The following is a 10,169-nucleotide window of genomic DNA, read 5'->3' on the forward strand; positions in this document are numbered from 1 at the left end:
AGCCAAACTCCAATTTATTTCAGTGGGAGTTGCATACATGGATATGACCATAACTATTTAATATTTAAAAATATATATTTATATGTTAATATACACCTATATGTGTTATATATGCATTGTGAAAAAGACATTAACTTTTATGAGATTTTTTAATTGGTAAAGTTCAGATTTGTGAAAGTGTAAGGAGTCTCACTCTCTTTATATCTATTTGTAACTTACATGGTAAGCCAAATATTTATGAAATCCAATGTTTTTCCTCAAAGCGTTAGAACAACATGTTGTATCTCTGAGGTCACAGTTATGCTATTCTCATACCTTACTGAAAATCTTGTGACATTCAAATTTGCAAAACTGCTACAAATCCTATTTTCTTCTTCATCCTTATAAAATTGCACCTGACCGTTCAAATGGAGTCCACTAAGTTATACTTCATCACAGTAGTTTGCTGGAGCCACAAAAACCTTGGTGCTATACAACTTTTTTGAATATCATACCCCTTTCCCCTCCAAAAAAAATTCTCTACTGTCAGATGGTATTAATCTAATAAAATCATATTTTTGTTCAAGTATTGGTGAGTCATGTTGTAGCCATATCAAACTTGTGGAAATCTAAAGCTGTATTTCAGTTTTCACCACTACGTACTCTATTCATCTATATATAAAAGACTTGATTTGCAAAGGTGCTGGTCACTTGCAGCTTTCATTGAAGTCAGAGTGCTGTGGATGCTCCAAACCTTTAAAAATTAGATTAATACTGTTCTCTTACTTATTCAGATATAAAATACACAGGAATAATTACAGAATGTGACAAAAATTAATTATTTTATGCTGCTTTAGGGTTTGAAGTAAGACGGCAAGTCTCGCAACATTCTTTCTCTTTTTTAATTTTATTTGGCTGTGAGGCACTCCACGATATTTCAAACTCTTCTGCAGCTATATTTTCAGGGCCTTAAAAATGGAAAAGCTAAACTATCAGCATCTTTTTTAAACCCCATTTGAGCCCTATAATACTTTCAAAAGTTCATATAATATACATGCGAAGTAAAAGAGACAGAAAATGCTCTCTATCTGGGATACAAACTTTCCAAAATACACTTAAACAATGTTAAAGAAAAATTGTAAATGTGTGCATAGTATCGATTGAGATGAAACATCTCATTTACAGGAATTTCCTGTCTGATTTTAATATCACACAAAATTGAACACATAAATGTTAATTTTATGTATCACATCAGATGTAGGCAATGAAAAAGCAATGTTTACATTTATGGGTGACTCATTAGTGTTTTATTATGTGAAACACTAGGAGGCATCAGTTGGGTAAAAAAAGAAGTTCAGTTTCAAAAAAGGTAAGACATTACCAGAACTAGTCATCTATGAAAGTCTGATACTTCCAAATGTTGGTATAGTATATATGTCATAACTTTAACAGGAACACTTTATATTATATTGCCAAATTAGATTGTAGTGAAAGAAAAAAGGCCCACATTTGATTTGCTAATTATTTTTTAAAACATACTGTGATGTCTACAGATGTAACACAAAGTACAGCTGAATATTACATTTTAAAATATAATGGAATATACCTGGAACTAAGATAATTTACTTGATGCTTAGTGCCACACTTTTGCTAAATTGTAAAATGCAGATGCTATCTGCATATGTTCCTAGTAGGATAAGTGCTACGAATTTAGTATAGTCTCAGGCAGTTTCAAGAATGATCTAATTACGGTTGAAGGATGTATCACCTAACCATTTTTTTTTAAAAAAAAGCCTGCAAAACACTCACATACTCTAAACGTTAAGTCTATTTTCAACAAGTGTTGAATAAACTGATTTTTTGAAAGACATGCAACAATGCTCCATGTGGATCATTTTTTTATCACATCATATAAAACCAATCATTTCAAAATTGAATTTTCCCTGCTTTGAATTGTATTTAACAATGACTAAGCAACAGGGTTATAGTATCCTTATATAGTAATCAATTGAAATTGACGTGTGCCTTGCCATGCTGCAGCAATCAGCTTTTATCTCTGTCCGATCAAAATGACATGAGAACTGCCTAATCCTTCTTTTGTAAGGCACATAAGACTTTGTTGTCACTGTTGGTTTTGTGAATCGCCTCTATAAGCTGGTCTGATTTCCTAAAGATGACAGATCCCAGTGAACAGCCAAGCTCTACTGCACTGCAGTCAATGCGACCGGGAGATTAAGGTACAGTACTGAAGACACTAGCTTTTAATCACCTGTCCACATGTAACATATTGACCGTCAGCTCTCAGAAATTAGCTTAAATCCTTTCAGAGAAGCCAGGCAATTACTATATTTATAAAATGAAAAAAAGAGTATTTAAAATATTTCAATTCTTCACTTACAAGTTAAATCGTGCATGCTGACCAGAGTTCTTCTGTACATGTTTTATTTTTGAAATAAGATGCAAAGATATATTGTTAACCCTTTCATAGACTAACCTGATATCGTTAATCTTAGTGCTAACGTTTTCTACCTCTTGAGTTACAAATAAACCTGGTTTTAATTTTAGAGGTTTGTCTCTAAATCACCAAATAGACTAAAATGTAGATGTAGAAAAATGTCTGTTTTTATTACACTGTGGGATTTAAGAAGCCTGAAGTGCATTACAAAAATTATACTCCAAAATGTTGCATCAATGAATACAATAAAACTTTTATTTTATTATAGAGTATCTTATTTATGTTATTTCCACAATCAGTGTACTTAAAACAACACCAAACCATCTTTTTTGAATTTTTGGTAAATTAATGTGTAATTTAGAAGCTTGGTCCAACAGGTGAAAAGGTAGTTGAGAATCATAAAACATTCTTTTGTGCATTCGAGATCAGGGAATGACTTTTTGCTCAACAAGATACAGAAATACTCTTACGGATGCACTGTACTACTTTACCTATCAGCTGAAAAATTAACCTGTTACAAAAAAGAGTAAAAGAAAGAAAAACTTTAAATGGCAAAAAAAAAAAAAAATTGAAACTTCTACGCAACTGTTAAGTTTCTACGTAGTTATTTAACTATTCCTTCCTATTACAGAGGTACACAAAGAAGTTAAAAACATTCACAATCAAACATTTTTAAAGATGAACTTCTGGAAAAAGTCTGGAAAGGTTAATTTCTGTTTGTCCACAAGGCACTAAATGTTTGAAACTCACAAGATAAAACTGTTTACCTGATCATCTCTCTCTCTTCCTCTCTCTTTTCTATGCGTAATTTACATACACACAAATAAAAGGACTTTATCAAGAAAAATGATATATGCACTAAAAAAAGTTTTTAGAAGAATCTTCAGACTACTATGAAATTGGAAGAAGCTTAAAAAGTTAAAAGTGCTTGTCTGATCACTGTAAGGTACTCCTAAATTGGCAATCCAGACACATCATTTGGAAAGATTTTAATCTCACGTATTGTTCCTCATTTATTGTAGCATCAACACTGAAAGGCATGTTTAAACTTAAATTGGATTTTTCTTGGTCAAACAGGCTAAAGAGAAAAACTCCGAGAACATGGGATAGTAGGTTACGACTGTACTCTTTCATAAGGAAATGTAACATGGGACTCTACTCTTTCACATCTTATGACAACTACCAGACAGACATCTGATTTAGGATCTTCTCTCTGTGGGCCTGTTCCTGAAAACTGTTACTCACATGAATTGTCTATCTTTATACAGGTAGTCCTACCATCATCAGTGGGACTTATTTAAGGACTACTTGCATGAATGCAGGTTTGCATGATCAGGCCCTAGATTTGTCCTTCAGATACTGTCCATAAGATAAACAGTAAAAAATGTATGTCAGATTTTTAAAACCAAATGACGTGTATTGCAGGAGTACAGACACTCTGGATTTAGGGCCCAAACCTGAAGTTCTTACTTAGTCAAGTCTTTCAGTGTCTTCAATAAGAGTTAGTATTTGACCCAATATGAATGACGTATTTCACCCAAATACAGAGGAAAATATATATATTATGTCATAGTTCTATAATTATTTAAATAAAACAGTTAAAATAAGAAACACTGTGGGATTTCTGGTTGGTTGGTTGGTTTTTGTCTCAGCACAATGTTCTAAGCATTGTCTAACAATAATAATTTTGAAAATGACATATTTCCAAAGTGGCCAATTACATGAGTGTTTGAAACTGAAATCAGCCGGTAACACAGAGGTTCAAACTGGTTCACAGGTGGTTATATTTCCATGCCCTGCCAAGCCTCTAGGGATTAGAGTTATTATACTCCATATAAACATCTTTCCTCTGCAACCACAATACCCTGCAAAGTGCCAATAAAAAGAAAGCTAGTCACATTTTTTTGTCTAACATAATTGGTCTGCTGGCCACCTTTATACCCCTTTTAAAATAAATCTATGAAATTAGAATATAATTTAAGGCAATTGCCATTAAATTTATCATCAGATATGTAGTAGGAAAATGCATTTTGTGACTAGGCAATTCTCCACAGACCTCCAGTAAAATATTGGCAAAGTGCCTTTCTCTGCTTAATTCTTACATCTTAATATTAAGGTACATGTTAAGATATTTAATTTAAAAGACAGGTATTTCCTAATCATAACCACCACATACAACCAATGAGAATAAAAACTTTCTTTAAAAACATATAATCACAGGGCCCTGAAGTGACAGAAATTATTCAGATATAAAGTTTTGCCCTGTGCTATTTACCCTTTTCATGTACTTTTGGAGTAAAAGAATTAGTAATATAGTTTTATTCTTGTTCAGTTTTCCAAGATGACAGAACACCATACTAAATTATCTAGAAAATATAAGTATTCCAGTTCCATAATGCACCAACAGTCTCTCTAAATTCCCCCTTTACACCAAACTTTATCTTAGACCTTAAGTAACTTTAATCAGAAGTAAAAAATAGCTAGTTTTGTAAAGGAGATCTAACCTTACTCACTCTTAATATAAAGATTAATTCAAGTATTATGCGAATACCAGAACTTGCATTCTAACAGAAATAAATACCAAATGCCATAATGCAAGCTGCCTCTGCATCTCAAACGTAAGTGTGAAAAAAGGAGATGCAAAAAGGTATGCACTTACAGGCATGCTTTATCTAAAACTGAATGCAAGAATTGAAAAGAGCAGTGGCATATGACGTTTAAGAGTGTTTTGCTCCCATGCCAGACTTTCTTCAGTGAACTGTTCGATAAATCCGGGGGCAAGTACTACAAGGTCATAGCATTTGATGAAATATTAAAACCAAACTGCACACACTTCACGATATCAAGCACACTAACAACGCGAACTAACTTCATGAAACTTTAAACACTCAAGAGACTGAAGGGGATGAGTAATTTGAATAGCTGGTGATTTAACTAAGTTGCTTGACTAAAAAGTTACTTTAAGGCAATCGATAGTGGAATCATATATTTAAAAGTATACAACTAACCTCAATCCCAGTACACATACATTCTTAAAAATGCAAGAGGATATGTATATGGGGCTCATATACAATCCCCACTCTATTTTATTTCCATTCTGAATTTCATATGTACTTACATTGCAAACATTTAGATGAGTAGACTAGTCCTTGAGATATTTTCCTTTCTTAGGAAAAAAAAATAAAAAAAAAACAACAAAAAAAACCCTTTACTTCTTCCAGCCTTTTAAGTGTTCACCACCTGATTCAACATGCAGCCTCCTTGAACCACACACAAGCCTCAAAGTCAATCCAATAGCAGCCAGAAGATGTCTAGGGTGTGTGTGTGTGTATCTGTGTGTGTGTGTGTGTGTGAGTGCACAGCGTGGAGGAGGAGAAAGTGGCTGTGCTGCTGGCTAGATTAAAAGTAACCGGACTCGTCCTGAAAGCGTCCAGGAAGGAAGTGACAGAAGGCAAATGGGAAAAAGAGAGCAGCTCACAGCCTTTGTAACATCGCGGAGGGGGGAAAGGAAGAGGCAAGGAAGGGATTCAAAACTACACGCTTGATGAGGTGTCCTTTTCTGCGTTTCTCCCCCTTCCTCCCTTCTCTCTGTCTCTCTCTCGCTGTCTCTCCCACAATCCCAAACGAATGACTCTCTCCTCCCGAGCTGGAGAAATAATCAGTTTCACTCTTGCAAAAAGAGGGCGGGATCAGATCCCGAAAGCGTTTTAATAAAACAAACATAGAGCGGCAGCAGCTCCTTTCCTTGCCCCTCTAGTCTAAACTAGATTGATAAATTACTCCACTACACTACTTTAATTATGTATATGGTATGCAGAATAAATCACCGAACATCAGCACCTCAATCAAGCACTTTTTAAATGATAATTGCATCTTGGGTGAATCAATCTCTCCATTCCTGACATTTTGCTAATTTTAGTTTTGCGGTGGGGGTAATGGCATATGCCACAGGCAAACCTAATGACAATGCTTTATAATACAAAATTAAGAAAACACGGCAAGCGGGTGCATGTCCCCCCCCCGCCTCCCCCTTTCTGGTGCGTTACAGCAGCAATAGGACACAAGACCACCGCAGGATCTGGGAGAGAGACACTCTGGGCCAGCTCAGAAACAGCCACGGCAAATGCTGCGCACACTGGAATTGCGGCTAATAAAGGGCGCCCAATGTCCTTCAGTGGCAACACTTACACAAAACAATCGCTGTCTGAATGCGAGGAGTTAGGGGGGAAAGGGGTTTACAACTATATTTTAAATCTGCTACCCTAATATGCCCGTGATCGTCCCGATATGTGTTCGGCAGGAAAATATCTGGGCATCAATACATTCCAATGTCTATGTACAAGAAAGCGGAGATAGGTACCCAACTGAAATAGAGTGTGCCGGCAATTATTAAAGGAGAATAAACTGAAAGGGGCGCTGAAATGCAAGCGGCAGAGAAGATCCACTAGCATCATCAGCCCAGCAACTGGGGGCTGTCAGGCCAGCAACTTTTTAATCGGTTTCGAAACATATCCAAACATATCTGTGCAGCAGGCGTGTGTATTTTTAGCCCATGTATTTTAGCATGACATTTCCTACCCTGTCTCCCTGCACCTTTATTGGCCTCTTTCTTCGGAGCCTTCGGTCTGTAAACCAACCCAACTTCCCAAAAGCATTAGACTTCCGTATCCAATTGCTGGTGACTTCACTTACCCTGGGCTGCTTCAGCTGTACAGGAAGCAGACACGGGGCTAGGAGAGAAACGATCGTGATGCTAACGTTTGGGGGAATGCAAATATACAGACTCCCTCAGGGAACAGGGTTGCTGGTTAGATAAAGTACTGTTTGCCTCATTGCACAAGTCCAAATCAGACCCTACTGCATGAGATGGTCTTTCTGCAGACTTTTCCACAGAAATGTAGTATTTCCAACACACTATATAATAGGACAGAACCTTCTTCATATGCTCATTTACCTTTACAACCAGTATTGAAAAGACTCTTCTGTATACAAATTAAAGTCAAAATTAAGCATATTTAAAAATTTGTGAGTAAAACTATTTTGCTGATTCTTGTTTTAACTTTTATGTAGATAGCCAGCTTCTATAATGCTTTGAGAGCAACAGGAGACTTTATAAAGGTATAAGCCATAACAGACAGGAGTAAAGGAAACCTGAGGAATATATATAAAATCAAAGCAGTGAATAAAACAACAGTGAGATTTATTTTGGTTTACTTTATTTTTATTTCAAGGGCCTAATCCTACACATTTTTTGCATGTAAATATCCCACTGGGCCATTGACTGACTTCTAAAATTTCAGTGTAGGTAATTAATAAATATCTGCTTACTTTATTGTATATTCTAAAGCAGGAATGCTCAAAGCATGACCAGATCTGAAGGAAACTGATGGAGTTATAAAACATTGCCCATGACTGTTCTCTGTTTTGATAATTAGGTGGTGCCTTAACTCACTACAAGTCCCATAACCCTCTACTCCATCATGATCAGATTTGATAATAGTGGGCAGCCAATTCTTACTGGACAGATATCCACATCCCATAAAACACAACAACAACAATTCTCATAATTAATAATAAATAAACATAAACATTTATACTGCAGTAGCATCTAGAGGCCTCAGCCAGGTAGGCACCATACAGACATATAATAAATGACAGTAGTTGGCACACAGGTTAGCAGTTTCAGCAGAGGGGCCAAAACCTGGGAGAACATGAAGTCTGAACTACTCTTTCAGCCCTAGTGGTCTCACCAGGTTTGGAGTGAGGCACGCTGATCCTACCCCTGCTGTGCCTGTTCTGTAGCTAGAGTTTCATTCTCCCAAGCGTCAATATAGCACCAGTCTTTCCCACAGCAATACCACTAATATTTTCTTAGTTTAAAAAAAATGCTTTGGGACATCTAGTTTTCATTATGCGTTGGGACATCTAGTTTCCAGGCTCACACCTTTGTGCTGTAGATGAAAATGGCGGTAATCTGCTGCATTTTGTGCAAGCTAAATGCATCTTTCAGGCTTTTGTCTAGTTGCTCGAGCAGACCCTTCAGTTGGCAGGGTAAAGCTTGGATGGTACCTCAATTCAACATCAAGAAATCAGATAGCAATTACCACAACAAAGTAATATGTACAGCTGCTTAATATGTCTACTATGCCTTCCACATTTTTAGGCTCTGAGGGCCTAATCTTTAAATAGTTGTGACCTTCATATATTAGAGTATCTGTAAACTGTGCCAGGTTTTTGTCAGAGCACAATTCACCAAAACAAGGTAGAGGACACCTCCATCTTAAACCAGAGTTCAAACATTAAGCGGAAAAATAGACAGCTGGACAGATCTACAGTAGAGGGCATGCTTCCTCATCAATCTGAGGATTCAATAAAGCATGTATTAGTGCACAAATATGCAATATCTTTTGACATATGTGCAGAAGCTTTCTACCTGGTAGGGTTAATTTTAGAATGTGGAATAATTTTAAACAACAAAAAATCTTTGCTTTGTTATCTGCACCAAGTTTTAAAAACATGCATCATAAATAGCAAATATTTTTGGGGAGAATCCCCATTGGACTTCTTCCAAAATAGTCTAATCTAAGCTATAGTTCCTGTTGTAAACTGGTCATTCATAGGCCTGTTGACAACCTGTACTATGAAAAACGTTGCACCTTTTTCCAACTGCACCACCTGCCATATCTGAATTAAACAATAAAGCATAACATGAGGTGGGATCATTAGAAGTTCAGATCCCCAAAGCCTTATTAGAATGAGATACAGCCAAGTGTCTCTTTTCCTTAGAGTGTGATTATCTCATGGTTATCTTAGTGAGCACCCCTATAAAGGGTCTTAGTAAAGTCCATTTTTAATTTTCTTAAAAGAAATGAGGCTACCAATTTACATCATTAAGTGACATTTTAACAGAAGAAGACTGAGATTAGGGCAAAATGATCCACAGACTTTGCATCCTAACCCTGGGGTGGTATAGTTTCTATTTTCTGTGCAGATTTCTGCCACACCCAACTCCACCTCTTGCTCTTATAACCACCTCTCTATCTCATAACAGTAGTGTACTAAAGCACTTCTTCCTATGTCTGTCTGCTTTTTAACTTGGCCCATGCTGGGGGTAGCTTTTGAAGTGAGCTTTAAAAAATTATTTTAAAGTGAGCTGGGGCGGTTGCCACAGCAACCCACCCTGAGAGGAATCAAGGCTATAGATTAATCTACCCCACAAGATTATTCAACAGTACTGTATTTGTTCTGCAGTCATTCAGAATATTCCTTCAATTCATATGCCTTTATAATTGAACATAATGTATACATTCGGAAAATCTCAAAGATAATAGGATATGGATTGCAGGAGCAGAATTTAAATATTTTATAAACCAAGAAAAGAACTGGAATGTATATAATTTCTTGTCAAATGAATTAATTATAAAAGATATTCACAAGGCATGGCTGAGACACGAACTTTAAATAAAATGGTATGCCATTACTAAAATGGTGTAATGCACAGCAAGCAATTATTACAGAAAGCCTTTGTCAATGGTATACCTGTAAGTACACAATACAGAAGAGTTTGCTGTCAAGGCTTTGCTCTGAGCCTAAAATTTGAAATTATAAATACTACTTAATAATATTAAATACAATAAATATTAAACACTCACCATATACACCCTCTTTATTGTCAAAATCATCCGCCTCCAATGCTTTACTTAATCTGTTCCATAGTAGTTACTTCACAGTTTAC

At 36.0% G+C, this 10,169-nt stretch overlaps 1 protein-coding gene across 9 annotated transcripts in view; it reads right to left on the reverse strand.

Moving 5' to 3' along the window:
- MEF2C (myocyte enhancer factor 2C) overlaps positions 1-10,169 on the reverse strand; it is a 139,959-nt gene extending 129,790 nt beyond the window's left edge. For 7 of the 9 annotated variants that reach the window (XM_084629674.1, XM_084629681.1, XM_084629679.1 and 4 more), the window contains exon 1: positions 5,553-6,051. The gene's annotated coding sequence lies outside the window, so the exon portion shown is untranslated. Of the gene's footprint in view, positions 1-5,552; positions 6,052-10,086 lie in introns of those variants that run through there. The other 2 variants (XM_084629675.1, XM_084629676.1) reach the window with 2 other exon arrangements.

The sequence above is a fragment of the Lepidochelys olivacea genome (assembly GCF_965140295.1).
Source record: "Lepidochelys olivacea isolate rLepOli2 genome assembly, chromosome: 5".
Classification (NCBI taxonomy): domain Eukaryota; kingdom Metazoa; phylum Chordata; order Testudines; family Cheloniidae; genus Lepidochelys; species Lepidochelys olivacea.